The sequence below is a fragment of the Sinocyclocheilus rhinocerous genome, unplaced genomic scaffold (genome assembly GCF_001515625.1).
Source record: "Sinocyclocheilus rhinocerous isolate Xijiao unplaced genomic scaffold, SAMN03320098_v1.1 scaffold2307, whole genome shotgun sequence".
Classification (NCBI taxonomy): Eukaryota; Metazoa; Chordata; class Actinopteri; order Cypriniformes; family Cyprinidae; genus Sinocyclocheilus; species Sinocyclocheilus rhinocerous.
The window spans coordinates 442004-457181 of NW_015642048.1; the positions used below are offsets into that span (position 1 = coordinate 442004).

The window sequence follows — 15178 nt, forward strand, 5'->3', positions numbered from 1 at the left end:
GCTTGAGGTATTCGGCCAATCATAACGCACTGGATAGCTGGCCAATCAGAGCACACCTCGCTTTTTCAGAACGATGAGCTTTGTAAAAATCGTCGCGTTTCAGAAAGGTGAGGCATAGAGGAGAAACAATAATGTACAGTATTTGGAAAATAATGTGTTTTTTGAACCGTAAACCGCATAAACACATTTCATTACACCAAATACACAAAATAATGTTCTTTTTAGCAACGTCATATGACCCATTTAAAAACTATATTACCCATGATGCTGTAAAGAAAATTCCACCAATCTTTAAGTCGCAGTGAGCAAATGAGCGCTGAGCTCCGCCCACTCCCATGAAGCCACACAAATAACATAATCAACCCGGTCACGCTCTCAGAACACGTAAATATTTTTGAATATATTGACAATGGTTCATGGGATTGTAGTTCTTTCACTCATTAAAGCTGTTAAGTACACAGTCTTGTACCTTTGTCTTTTTGTGTGCAATTTTCAAGTGGTTGGTTTGGTTCATGGCCTAACAAAGACATTTTTTAAATCCCTATGGACAAAATAAATTAACAACAATTTGGCCAGGATTTGTGTAATAGTTCAAGCACAAGTGAGGTTTTATTGATCATTCTGCAACAAGATTGCCCTTCGGTTCTTTAGTTCCCATTTATAAACCCAAATAGACCGGAACTACAAGTAATTTTGCTTGAATCCTTTACATCATGAGATATACTTCCCAGATTATCTGCTGTGAGGTCTTTCTCCACATGAGGGTTTATTTGATTTAGACCCCAGGGCTTCCTTTTATGTTGAATTTGGCAAATTAGCGCAACATTTACATCACTGGCAGCGCTGACAGTATGTGACTAGTGAAGCATGTTAAAACTCTGAAGTATTTGTTCTGGCTTTTGTTCTGGCTCACTCAAGCAGCGCTAAAAAGACAAAATGGAGTTTCTCACTGAAATACAGATGTTCTTTTAGGAATGTGATGGGTCATATGCAGCAATATTTTTTCAGTAATCATCACTGTTTTAACTGCTGATTGTGTTTTAAGGGCCACGGCTGGTTTTTGTCTCTCATGGCACTTAAAACTGTCGTTAGCCTTTATATTTTCACTAATTTGGTGTCCTTTTACCTGCAGTTACAATAAATTATGCTTTCAGACTCTTTTGATCTTACTAAATGCGTTTATTCCTGGTAATTCATATAGATAACTCCACATTTGCATTTACCATCTTTCTCATCATGCCTCCGTCTCGTTCCCCCATTTTTTGACCCCTGGTTTCCTTCGTCGTATTTACTCAGCTGCTGCGTGGAGACTTTGAAGCCCACAGGCCTTCAGCGAGTCTCTTAAACAACATCAGTTGCCATTTATTCTCAGAATAAGCCCTGGTTTATTATGTTAACACCTACAAAGTGTTTTTAACCAAACCCCCTCACTCACCTCCAGCTGGATCTGTTCTGCGCACATGTGCGGATGATGTTCGACTCGGCTGCTCTATATAGGGCATCTTTACCAGCTCCTCCACTGACCGCTGAGGATCTTGGGTCGCACTCTTTGGTTTGCATAATGGCTGCCCCAAGGGCGTCTCTGATTTTTTGGGTAGTGGAAAGGTAAGCAGGGTTTCCGTCTGCGGAGCTATAGACTCCTGAAAATAAACTTTGAAATGGCTGTTAGTGCAGTAGTGCTTCAGGAAAGCCTGGATTATTTTATAGAGGTCTTCTACATCCCTAAGACATGTTTTACATACACATACTGGAGTTATCAGTGGTGCATTATGCTCTGTTATATCACAAATAATAATAATAATAATAATAATAATAATAATAATATTTATCATATATAATTATGAAATTATTAAAATTGTCAAATATTTTTAGGAAAATACTTTTTAAGTTGACAATTTTGTAAATTAATCAACAATTAAGTTGACAATTTTGTTAAATAAAAAAATCTCATTATTTATATGAAAATCATTCATTTTTATTAATTTCAACAAATCTTGTGATTTACAACCAGTAATTTGTTTGGTAAGTTTTGTAATTTTGTTGTTTTGTTTCATATTTGTTTATTTATGTTTTGTTTGCTTTGTTTTATTGTTTGCTTATATTTTGTTTTCTTTCCTTTTGTTTAATTTTCTGCTTGCTTTGTTTTATTGCTTTTGTTTTTGCTGTTTTGTTGTTGTTGTTTGCCTTGTTTTATTGTTTGCTTTTTTTGTTGATTGCATTGTTTTATTGTTTTGTTTCTTTTTCTGTTTGCTTTGTTTTATTGTTTGCTTTTTGTTTTATTGTGAGCTTTGTTTTTTGAAGTTTTTTTTTTAATTTGGTTGTTGTTGTTTGCCTTGTTTTATTGTATGTTATTTGTTGTTTGCTCTGTTTTATTGTTTTGTTTCATTTTTTTGTTTACTTTGTTTTGCTTTTTTGTTTTGTTTTTGTTTGCCTTGTTTTATTGTTTGCTTTTTGTTTTGTTGTTTGTTTTGTTTTTGTTTGCCTTGTTTTATTGTTTGTTTTGTTGTTTGCTTTGTTTTTTGTTTTGTTCTTTTGTGGCCCCACAGTGTGAAAAACTCTGTTCTCAGTGATCAGACTTGATCAGACTTCACCCTAATAACTGCACAGCAACACCCTCGCAACCACCCAGAATGTGTTATAATGAGGGTCGTGAGTTTTGCGCAGCCAAGCAATACTCACATTTTTCTTTGTTTGGTACCATTGTGCTGATGGCAATGAAAGTGCCAAAGTTTATAGTATATAAAACTGTATCGAACAAGTGCACCCCACCCTGAGAGACTGACGCCCAACTGTTAGACTAATAAACATTTTGCCTGGCCTTCGACAAGTCAAACAGGAATCAGAACCTCCCTTTTCACCCACAACACAAATTCAAGCAAAACAATCCTCCCAATAGTTCTGCACTGTCCTAACGTACTCCACTGTACAGCTATAGATCGGTTCATTTTAAGGACAAATTTATAAACTGGGAGTAGCACCGCTTTTTTAGTGTAATATACACCATCAATAATGTTTACGCAAACCTTTATCCTGAATTTGATTTCGGATTATCCATTCAATACCTCAGCAGATAAAGGCCTCTTTGTTAGCCTACTGTTGTGGTAGTGGGCCGAACAGGGTTTGTATATGAAACATATGGACCTGTAATGAAATTCATCCCTTCACAGTGTCAGTTTATAACCAGGCGGGTCAAAGATTTGCATGTGACAGCCTTTGGTACGTAATGTATTTCAGAACAAATCAGGCGGACATCACAGTCCTGTTTTTGAGTTAGCATTGATGCGCTCTGTGACAAAACACAGTGTGCTGCCTACTGCCTACATAGGAAGCACCTTCAAAGGCAACATGGAACATAAGTGACTGATTTAAAATGCTTTTATCAGGAATCAGCTCCACACTCATGAAGTACAAAAAACTATGGAAGCTTGTTTCTGCCACTGAATAATAATTATAATAATAAAAAAGATAATTACAACTTTTTGTCTCTCAATTCTAACTTTTTCTCGCAATTGTGAGTTTACATCTGGCAATTCTGACTTTTTTCTCAGAATTATGTGATATAAACTAATAATTCTGACTTTTTTTTCTCAGAATTGAGATATAAACTTTAAATTGAGAACATATCAGTCTTTTTTCCTCCTCAGAATTGGAGTTTATATCTCACAATTTCTGAGAAAAAAGTCAGAATTGCGAGATAAAAAGTTGCAATCCTTTTTTTATTTTTTATTCAGTGGCGGAAACAATTGACACAATAGAGTTTGATGTTTAGCATGTTGCTGCGCTAACAATACCTAAGCATAAAAATACATATACGCAAATATTAAGATCTGTCAAATACTCAAATTTGAAATGGATTTAACTTTTTTTTAATCAAAACTTTTCAGTATTGAATGATTATTTTGGATTATTGTTTTTCACTGAACTCGTTGTAATGCTAGCATTGCCTTGTCTGTGAGGGATACATAAAACGAGATATCTTAACCCTCATGTCCAACTTGTTACACTTGTGGTGTTCTTGGAAATAACTGGCCTACAAAAGATAGCTTGTAAATCTCTCATTATGCTATATTATCACCAATTCTTTCATTCAGTCTTTTATCAACTTGTTTTCTTTCAATTAGCATAGGTTTTGTGTTTCTTTTTGGAAGCTGACACAAAGATTGAATACAATTATATGAAGTAATATGAGATTTACAAATAATTTTTAAAAGGCTGCTCCTCTTTTTAATCCCGGACACCAAGTTTGGTAAATGATTTTCAGGGTTAAAAGGAAACATAATGTATCTTTTAAAAAATGCTGGCTGTAGTAGGTACCAGGTAGGCAGCTCACTAGGTTTTGGAACCTAGTACCTTGTGTAAGGTCCACACACTTGGCCCAAGGAAGGTATCCATTGGTGGATGAAGGTCACTTGCGTGTTCGGTCTTTTCAGCGCGCAGAGTTATTCAATTTAGAACCTAGAATTAGTATAAATATAACTTATGCATTTGAGCAGTTTTGTTCTTGCATTTCTGCGCAACACATTTTTCATGTCACATCATGTCATCACTAGTTTCTTTTCGCTATTGAGAACTGAAGCTTGTTTTGGCGATTGTTCTGGTGAACTACGTGACAAGTGAACCTTAACACATCTGTTTTATTGCTGTTTTACATTGTTTAATGTAAGCCATGCAATATATCCTGCTGAAAATGCATTTTTATATATATATTCATTTTGTTTTGAGTGTAAATACTCGGTTCGATTCCTTTCATTTCCTATGAACTTGCGTGCACCCCTGTTAAATTTATTCCTGTATAGCTGAAACGGGCTTTTCAATAACGCCTCGCCTCTAAAATAAAGAAGTCTTACTGTTCATAATAAAAGGACATTTCATCTCAATTAAAATAAGCCCCGGGACTTACCACCAGCAGTTAATTTAATGTGACATGTCCTTGGTGAATACTTAAAGCGCAGCTCACATCTGGAATACTCATAACTGCTCTAGGAAGAATCGCATTTGTGCTATTGAACAGATGATTTAAACACATTTCTACTTTTTAGAACGGTGCAAACAATCATGCGGTCATAAACGGATGGCTTTATTTCATGTTAAAGGTTAATTGCCTGTTAAGAGATAATTTAAGTCAATGCAAATAATGTAAACTTTGGAGAACTTTAGAGTAATTTTTTGGCAGAACATGACAGGATACTAATAAACAAAATGCATTCCAAGTGACCAAAATGAGTCCCCCAGAGCATCATTAGAAAGAAAAATTGGCTTTCAGAAAGCTTCTCCTGAATTTGCAGATCAAGCCAACAAAAGTACTGGTGAAATTGAGATGACCTTGATTAGACACAGTTTAGAAAGAAAAATTTAAAAAACAGAAATCTGTTGCTATGATTCACTTTGTAAAAGCAGCAGTTTTGTACTATTCTGAGTTTTTGTTTTATTTTTTTTATTAGGCCTACTTTTGCTAAATAATTTTGCAACCAACTTAAAGTTTCATATTGTAAATTTTTAAAAAGATTTTTTTCTTTATTAAATATTTATAAATATGATTACCAATCAGTATTGAATTAAATGGTAATAATTTTGTTATTAAATAAGTCAAGTAAGGTTGCTTATTTTGATTATTTATTTATTTATTTTGGTGGGTTTTTGTTGTTTCCTTTTTTGTTTTTGTTTCATTTTTTATTGTTTGCTTTGTTTTTATTTCATTTTTGCTTATTGTTTGCTTTGTTTTGCTGTTTGTTTTATTTCTTTATTTGTTTTATGCTTTTGTTTTGTTTTTGTTTAATGTTTGTGTTTCTTTGTTTTGTTTTGTCGTTTGCTTTGTTTTATTGTACAGTTTCATTTTGTTTATTGTTTGCTTTGTTTTGCTATTTGTTTTAATGTTTTCTTTGTTTAATTGTTTTTGTTTAGTTTTTCTTTAATGTTTGTTTTTGTTTCTTTGTTTTTGTTTTGTTTTCTTATTTTACTTTACCTATTGCTAAATAATTTTTTTGTATTTTAACCATCAATCTTACACAATTTTTTTGAGGTTTATATAATAATTTTTTTTCAAGATATATAAAATACCTTCAAGATATATATTCTCCAGAACAGGCCATAATACATATTTTGGACAGAATATCTTCAAATAGGACTTACAAATCTGATACTCCTATGGTCAAAACTGCGTCATCCCACTGTATTCCTCTGTTTGGGTTCAGAGCTCAGTGTCCCTCTCCTCTCACTCCCATTGGGTCGTCTCTGGTCTGACTGATAAGGGGGGTCAAGGAAGATTTTCCTACAAGAGAAAGCATGTTTTTCCCATGTTTACAGCTACTTGATGTCCAGAACAGAATCTCAGGTCTCTAGCTAATATCCACTGGCATCCGTCTCTATAGAGTCCAACTATCCTCTGGGCATCTATCCTCAGCTACAGTATGTGGCCATTTTTGACATGCTTCAATATATGACATCCAAAAATTCCCATAACAACTATGAGAACCACTTTAGAAATTTGCTATGCATTAAAGACAAAATGAAATCACAATTGACCTATTTTTCTTTCTTTAAAAATAGCATTGTTTATTATGATTAGGACCTTAATGTGCATTACTTTATTGGTAGACCATCACTCTACATTATTTTGAAGAAATACTTTTTTAAGATCCAGTAGAATAAATAGTCCTAATGCTAAGTCCAGATTTTCCCTCAAAGAAATATCTCATTATGGAAGTTAAATATTAACACTACAGATTATGTGTATTTTTAGCTTCACAGTTCCTTTGTGACGTCTTACATAATTTTTTTCTGAACAAAGTAAGGCATATTTTTTTTTATCATTGTTAGTCATATTCAGTTATATATCATCAGAACTGGGTAGTAATTGATTACATGTCATTTGAATTATGTAATCAGATTCCAAAAATTAGGTACTTGAAATTAGAGTATAATATTATTTTAAAATGCTCATAATCGGGTTACAGTTACGGTTTTATGGATTATATGATTACATGTTATTCACAGAATTGCAGTAAATGAGACATAATTTATTGATTCTCCCTAAATCATCTTGTTTCTCTTTTAAAATTTCCTTTCTAAAAATCCTACTGTGTCATACCATTAGCTTTGACTATTTGAGCTTTGATATTCACAAATGTTGTGCAAATAACTTTATTAGCTTTTTATCAACTACTCACTATTCACATTTATTCACTATTCACTCACTATCAACTCTAACTAATGTAATGTTTCTTGCATTTTATGATGCTGATATAAAAAATTGAATATTTTCTTTCTCTTTGCTTTTTTATATCAACATTTTACATTTAATGGTTGAAAACAAGTTTGATTAAAAATTAATCTAAAAATAATTATCAGAATACATTATCTAAAATTAGTAACCTAGATTACATTACTAACTACAGTTTTCATCATGTAATCTGTAATCAGTAATGGACTACAAGTTGTAAGCAATCTATCCAGCTCTGGATATCATACCATACTGAATTACATTTATGACAAGACCTTATATAGAAATAATTTCTTAATTTCATTACGTGTAAATGCTGCTTTGTTAGCAGACTTAACAAATGGAAAACCATTAGCTCTAGCCATACTGTACATTATCAAAACAGATAACTCACACAGGTAAGTTTGAGAACACTTTCTTTTGCAAATGTGATCTTATAACATAAAGAACAGTACTGTAACTATTAGGAGTGATATAGCTCAAAACAAACATCCAGGAGCTAACTTTGTGTGGTTTTGAACATGTTCAAATCATGTCAATGAGGATGCCAAAATTTGCTTATTATGGTGCAGATTAATATCATTTAATTTTCATCTAAATACTATAATTATGGCAACATTTAAGATAGCTATATATAAAATAGTATGATGGCTATCAAACTGGTGATCATGTTCTGGCATAAAATATTTCATATTTATCTGAAGCCTTGTGAGTTTTCCAGACAATCTTGTCATCTACTTAATTCATCAACATGATTTACTGTAGCTGGATATGACTGTGTATGGTCATAGAGAGGTTTGTGTCTTTGTTATGGGAGTGCCAGTGGTACCCGGTGGGCTGTTGACTCTGATGTGACTGGTCAGAGTTGAAGATAAATGTCCAGAGGTCAGAGCTCTCTGTCTCTCTGCCTCAACCGTCTATGTTTATGGTCCCAGGATGATGATGAAACCATGCCAAGCGTTTCTGCGAACATAGAGACCAATGCAGTCACACAGCATCAGTCCCAAAGAACCCACTGACATTAGCCACAACTTTCTGTTACACCGCTTTTACCTTGCTAACAACAACAACAAAACCTCCTGGAAAATCCTGCTGGGTTTTGAAACTGGTTACCAACTGGCCTGGTTAGCTGGTTTAGTTTGGTTATGAGCTCATTAACTAGTCCAAGCTGACCATTAGCTCATTAGCTAGTTTAAGCTTGTCAATACCTCATATTCCAAGCTGGTCATTAGCTAGTCCAAGTTGGTCAGTAACTCAAACTGGTCAATAACACATCAGTTAGTTTAAGGTGGTCATTAACCCATTAGCTACTCCATGTTGGACATTAAATAATTCGAGCCAGTTATTATTTAATTAACTAGTCCAGGCTGGTCATTAGCTAGTCCAAGTTCATTAACTTAAGATGGTCAGTAACACTAGTTAGTTCAAGCTGGTCATTAATCCATTAGCTAGTCCATGTTGGAAATTGGCTCATTGGTTGGTTCAAGCCGGTCATTAACTCATTAGCTAGTCCAGGTTGGTCATTATCTCATTAGCTAGTTCAAGCTGTTCATTAGTTAATTCAAGCCGGTCATTAACTCATTAGCTAGTCCAGGTTGGTCATTATCTCATTAGCTAGTTCAAGCTGTTCATTAGTTAATTCAAGCCGGTCATTAACTCATTAGCTAGTCCAGGTTGGTCATTATCTCATTAGCTAGTTCAAGCTGTTCATTAGTTAATTCAAGCCGGTCATTAACTCATTAGCTAGTCCAGATTGGTCATTATCTCATTAGTTAGTTCAAGCTGGTCATTATCTCAGTCCAGGTTGGTCATTATCTCATTAGCTAGTTCAAGCTGTTCATTAGTTAATTCAAGCTGGCCATTAACTCATTAGCTGTCTAAGCTGGTCATTAGCTCAGTAAGTTCAGGTTGGTCATTATCTCATTATCTAGTAGTCCAAGTTCGTCATTAACTTAAGCTGGTCAATAACACTAGTTCATGCTGGTCATTATCCCATTAGCTCCATGTTGGACATTAGTTCATTAGCTAGTTCAAGCTGGTCTAAAGCTTAGTAACTAGTCCAAGCTGATCATTAACTCATTAACTAGTCCAAGTTGGTCATTAGCTCATTAACTAGTCCACGCTTGTCCTCAGCTTATTAGCAAGTCCAAGCTGATCATTAACTCATTAACTGACCCAAGCTGGGGTGTGTTTCCCAAAAGTATCGTTAGCTAACTATGGTAGTTAGTTCCATTGAAATCTATTGGTAACGACGGAACTTGCGACCATAGTTGCTTTTGGGAAACACACCCCAGGTCATTAGCTTATTAGCTAGTGCAAGCTGGTCATTAGCTTATTAGCTACTTCAGGCTGGTCATTTGTTTATTAGCTATTCTAAGCTGGTCATAAGCTCATTAGCTAGTCCAAGATGGTCATTAACCTATTAGCTAGGCCAAGCTGATAATAAGGTCATTAGCTAGTCCAAGCTGATCATTAGTTCAATAGCTAGTTCAAGTTAGCCATTACCTAGTCCAAGCTAGTCATTAGCTCATTAATTAGTCCAAGCTGGTAGAACATTGTGAGGTTTGGAACATGGTGGCTGGTCGACCAGCTAATAACCAGTACCTTTTATGTTTTTCATTTAGGGAACCAGGGTGATCCTAACTTCTGGATTGGCCTACAAAAATATGTCATCACTGCATTGCTCTGTTTAGAACAGCTAGAATGCAGCTTACATGTTTTAAAACACATCTACAAAATTAAAATGGATGTTTCAGCAGGAAGGACTCTTATGTATAATGTTAATACTTTTATGTATAAATGTTTTCACGCTACCCAAAATGATCCGTGAAACTGTTCCCATTGCTGCTTCTCAATGTCCTCATGGTACCCCAGAGGCGCTGTTTGGAGAGCATTCCATCATGCCACCCAAACCGTGTCCCATGACCTTTCACCTGTGCGGTCCTTCTGAATGTCAGACCGGTCTCACAGACCTACCCTCTGTCTTCATTGAACCTTCTCTCAATGCTTAAAAAAGGTATCTGCTTGTAATAGACTGAGTGCTCCCTAGACAGCACTAGAGGAACCTGGATCGGTTCATTTGCTACTGTGGTTATTGCTCCTGCAGGACCAAAGGAGGCTCCTGATGTCTCTGACATGGCCTGGGCTGAGCGACCCAGTCAGCCATATTTCTCATCTGCTCTCAATGAAATCTTTGCTTATTCAGCCTCCAAAAATAACTTCCTTTAATTGCAGATAGGAAGCCATAATGTAGAGCAGGTTGTTCCTATTTTACAGGGAGCAACAGGGCCAAGTCGTCTGTTAAATCAGGCCTAGAATTGAGAATAATACTTAATATTTACTGAAGAATGTGCAAGAAATCATTGTGTTATTTAACATGGTTTTATAGCTATTCCATGTGCTCTTACAGTTCAACAATGAAGGGATGTCACAGAAAAATCTGGCAAGCAGAAATGTGGGTAAATATGATATTTGGTACATTTGAAAAGGTTAGGTCAATGTGTGAAACCATTTATGATCGACTTTACTGTGTTGCTGAGTTTGTGAAAATATACACATTCATATTTTAATAAATGGTTTTCTGGGAAAACTGGACTTTTGGCTGACTTCAGTGTGACTTGACTACCACTTCATTCACGTTGATGTGAAATTCGTCCTTCATGTTTGTACTTTCTTGCCAAACTTAAAGACAAACTATGTATTTGTATGAACTTATAGATTAATGTTTTGAAAGACTTAGTATTTCATCTCTTGTACAATTTTTAACTCCGACCAGAGTAAGGTTTTTACATTTTTGTTTCAAGAACTAAAGTGATCTGCATGCCAAGAAATTGGTTCAGTTCTGAACTTGGATTTTCACTGGATAATTCAAAGACAGTTTGGCTATGCAAAGGCCAGCCAACAAAACAGACGCAGATATGAACCCATTACTTTGACAAACTACAGCTAACACAATATATCAGAAACCTGTTGTTCTCAAGAAAGTTGCGCAAGGCAGTGAAATGTTTCTGACAGCCTAGACTAACATAAACATGATGGTTGTGTAATTTAGATTAAATTATTTCAGCAGCAACAAGTCACCAAATTCATTCTGTAATATACAACAATTAGTTTCAGTCCTCAGTCGAGCACTTTCCAGTGTGTCGTTCATGCAGGTTGTAAATGGTGGGGATTTTTAGCAGATTTCGACGGTAGGTGGCGATAAATGTAATAGAGTTTGTGAATGATTCGTTCATGAACACTGATTCGTTCAAAAATGAATCACCACTGCCGACTCGGAGACGCGATTGTTTGCTTCGTTTGGAAGTATTTTCGCCGGTGTTCTCAGTTCCACGCGCATTTTCGGGAAATTCATGAATATTCAAGTATGCTCCGCCCACTGGAACCGAAAATCTCGGAAACCGAAAATCTCGTAACACCGGTGGACCGAAAAAGGACAAAGTATCTGGTGATGTTGTGTCTAAACGTAAGTTTGAACTTCTTGTTTATTGAACTGCTGTATAAATATCTCCTGTGATATTGCTGAGTCATAAATTAAGACTCATAAATCCAAAACTATTAGATATAGAAGATATTATGAACTTTACCAAAATAGTTAATCGTTTCAGTTCTTAAATCGCGTTGGGATCTGTCAAGAACATGTTCACCCAAATTTGTTGTTATATCTTGAAAAAATAAATATTAGCTATAAAGCTGCAATAAGAGATGGAAACTGGAGTGACAACTTTCAAAGAATGCAAAACATATGCCTGTTTATAAATATGTTGAAGTTATTATCTAAAATTATTTTATATAAACACATAAAAAATTGGTTAAACTCTTAAGGATAAAGGTTCTTTATTGGCATTAATATTTCCATGAAGAACTTTTAACATCCATGGAATGTTTCCATTACAAAAAAGGTTCTTCATAGTGGAAAGAGGTTCTTTAGATTAAAAAATGTTATTTAGACTAATTAAAAATGGTTATTTAAAGTACTTCCCACTTAAAGATTCTTTGGGGAACCAAAAAATGGTGCATAAACCCTTTAGGAATCTTTATTTTTAAAGAGTGTATTAAAAAAATCAAGGTAAACTGAGAGCGCAGCAATCTAATAGGAGTCATGAAGCCATAACACAAACTAATCAATCTTAAATAAAAGTTAATGGACATGATGTAACCAACGAATACATTTTAGACAAAAATGCTCAGAGCAGCTAAGAAATTATACTATGACTAATGAATGAACCCTGTATGGCCATAGAAATTTCTATAGCAGTGAAAAACCAGAGCAGCTATAACGTGGTTGACAAATCATCCCATTAAAATCACATCAATAAAGCTTTTGCCCAAGCCCGCGTATGAATCAAAGGTTTCACCTTTCTCTCCCATTTCCATCTTTCTCCATCTTGTTCTTCTGAACGGCCTGGTTTCGATAGGCCCACAGCAGCAGTGTGACCCTTCACTCCATCCCAGGGTTAAGGAAACAGTTTTCCCCCGAGTCATGATGGATCTTGGTACATTCCAGATCTGTTTACAGTTATGGACGGCCCATTATGGATGTCGCTGTCGGACGTGAGGGATCTTTGGTAGAGGCGCTGTGAACTTTTTGTCCTACTCTGAGACATTTGTCTTTCAGGACTCTTCCTGTTAATGTAGCCTCTAATCACTTTTGACAGCTTGGCCCAAACCAAAAAATGGCAATTGCTCTTTTATATTCAAGCTAGTCAATTTTTATGTTGCTTTGCTGGCATAGCAGCCTGGCAGATTAAAAAATGGTTGAAAATGCCATAGAAATACATTAATAAAGGGATTTGAGCCATAACTAGAGACCATTGTATCATAGGCCTCTTTTAGCTACCTAGAACACCACAGTAATTAGTTAAACATCTTCGCCAATTAACCAGCCCTCGTATTTTGTTCTGAAAGTGTAAAAGTGTAGCTGAACTAAAATTCTGCACTTTGATCCTAATTATTTATTACTATGATTCATTTGTATTTCATCCTGATCTTGTAGAGTTAATCTGTGTTAGACAGAGGTTTTATTTGAATTATATCAGCTTTCAGTTTCTGTGAAAGACATTAAAATGAACTAAACGTTAATGAAAACTGTCTTCAGGAAGGGATATGTAACATACACTCCACATCAACAATCAAGGTAAGAGATATTCTCAAACAGGACTGACCTGGTTCAGACTTCTTCATTGCCAATATGTCTGCTTAAACCATTATATAATAAACGATTTGGTAGTCTGATGTCATTAGTGCAAGAATACATCAGTATTTTAATATACAAATATCACATTTATTTATTAACATATATTTTCTCAGCATTTATTTTATAATCGATCTATCCAAAATAATTTTTGAGAAAAAAATAAGTGCTATTAAAGATGAATTTTCTTAGCTACAATTTTTTACATTATAAACAAATCTAACAAAATGAATACTTAAAACAAGAAATTGGGGTATATTTGATATATTCTCTGTAATTATGCATCTTATGCAGTTTTGTTTTAGATATTGTTTAAATTATATTAAATTTTTTTCAGTAGAAAACGAGACAAAATACTGATTAAGAAATATTTTTGCAGTGTAATCAGCCACTTTTGCAGTCTGTAAAGCCAATTTGCAAATAGATGAACTGCTCTGACACTGATTTTCCAGTTTCCGTGTGGTTTGGACGGGTTTCAAACATTTCATAGGACCTTAATGCACTCTTCTGATAACAATTTGCAGAACCCCGAGAACCTTCCAAGAACTTCCTAAATGAAGATCTACAGGCGTATTAAATGAAATAGCACACTACAGATAAGTCTTCATTTATTTGGCTTACGAATGCACAGTCGGAGGAAATGGACTTGTGTTTGAGGTTGAGGAAACGTGCGTGTGTTTCCCTCAGCGTCGCGCTGTCACGGAGCGTGTTCTCACACCGCGGAAGGACGTGACAAATTACCGTGTGATTTGAGGCCGACGCGTTGCGGTGCCTGTCCGCCCAAAGAGCGAGGCCTGTGTGCTTCTCATTAGTGCTAGATTAAGCTGTTCAGATCTGTACAGTAAAACATGACCGAATCTCACTGGATTACTTCAGCTCTCCAGAGACGGGATAACACAAACCGCCGGTGTCCCGCGGTGTTAGATTTATTCTCTCTCTTGATTCAAACGGAGTTTGATGGCCTTGAATGAATTTACCGAGTCATTGAACCATAAGTAGCCTATAAAATGCTCTTTATCACAGCACATATGCGACATAAGTAGAACATCAATGTATTTCATTAATGAACATCTGGATGTGAGAATAGGAGGTCTGGGGCTTGATTTCGGTATGTGGCTCTATTCGTATCCTGTGGAGCTCCGCACATGAAGTGCCGTCAAGAATATATTTATTATGGCCACGACTCGTTCACCATTCGTTTTAAGTAGCTACATGGCCACGATTTAGTGAAAGGAGGCAATGAATTACGTCACGGTGACGACTGAAGTAAAAGGAGGGAACGAATTTATAAAATGAGTGAAGGAGTTGTAAATTTGTGGCCATGATAAATATTTTGTCCGCATGTTGCAGAGCTCTGTATGAAAATCTTCAAAAAGTGTGAATTGCTTTACCACAGTAACAAATGCACGTGTACAGCCATCCACTGTAATTACAACAGTGATATATTTATGAAAGTAATTTCCTCACTTAACTGTAGGGGGCTCAAAAATCACAAAAATATACAAAACTACATACAGTTGCTTTATTATACTAAAACTAAATCTTACTGGGGCTTGATTTTGGCATGTGGTTGTATTTATATCCTACGGCGCCCCACATATGACATATGGACAAGAATATATTTATTGTGGCCACGAAGTAAGAATTCGTTCCCACAACTTATTCATTTGTTCCATTGTTTTACTAAACTGTGGCCACATTACTGATTTATTTAAAATGAGGTAACAAATCAATAAAACATGGCTAAGATTTACTACAATGAGGGA

At 35.3% G+C, this 15178-nt stretch overlaps 1 long non-coding RNA gene across 1 annotated transcript in view; it reads right to left on the bottom strand.

The window, feature by feature from the left end:
- LOC107755336 (uncharacterized) overlaps nt 1-6618 on the bottom strand; it is a 19321-nt gene extending 12703 nt beyond the window's left edge. Inside the window, exons 1-2 of the long non-coding RNA XR_001641682.1 lie at nt 6608-6618; nt 1436-1441 (exon numbers count right to left, since the gene is read on the bottom strand). This is a non-coding gene — a long non-coding RNA (uncharacterized LOC107755336). The remainder of the gene's footprint in view (nt 1-1435; nt 1442-6607) is intronic.
- Nucleotides 6619-15178: the final 8560 nt, after the last annotated feature.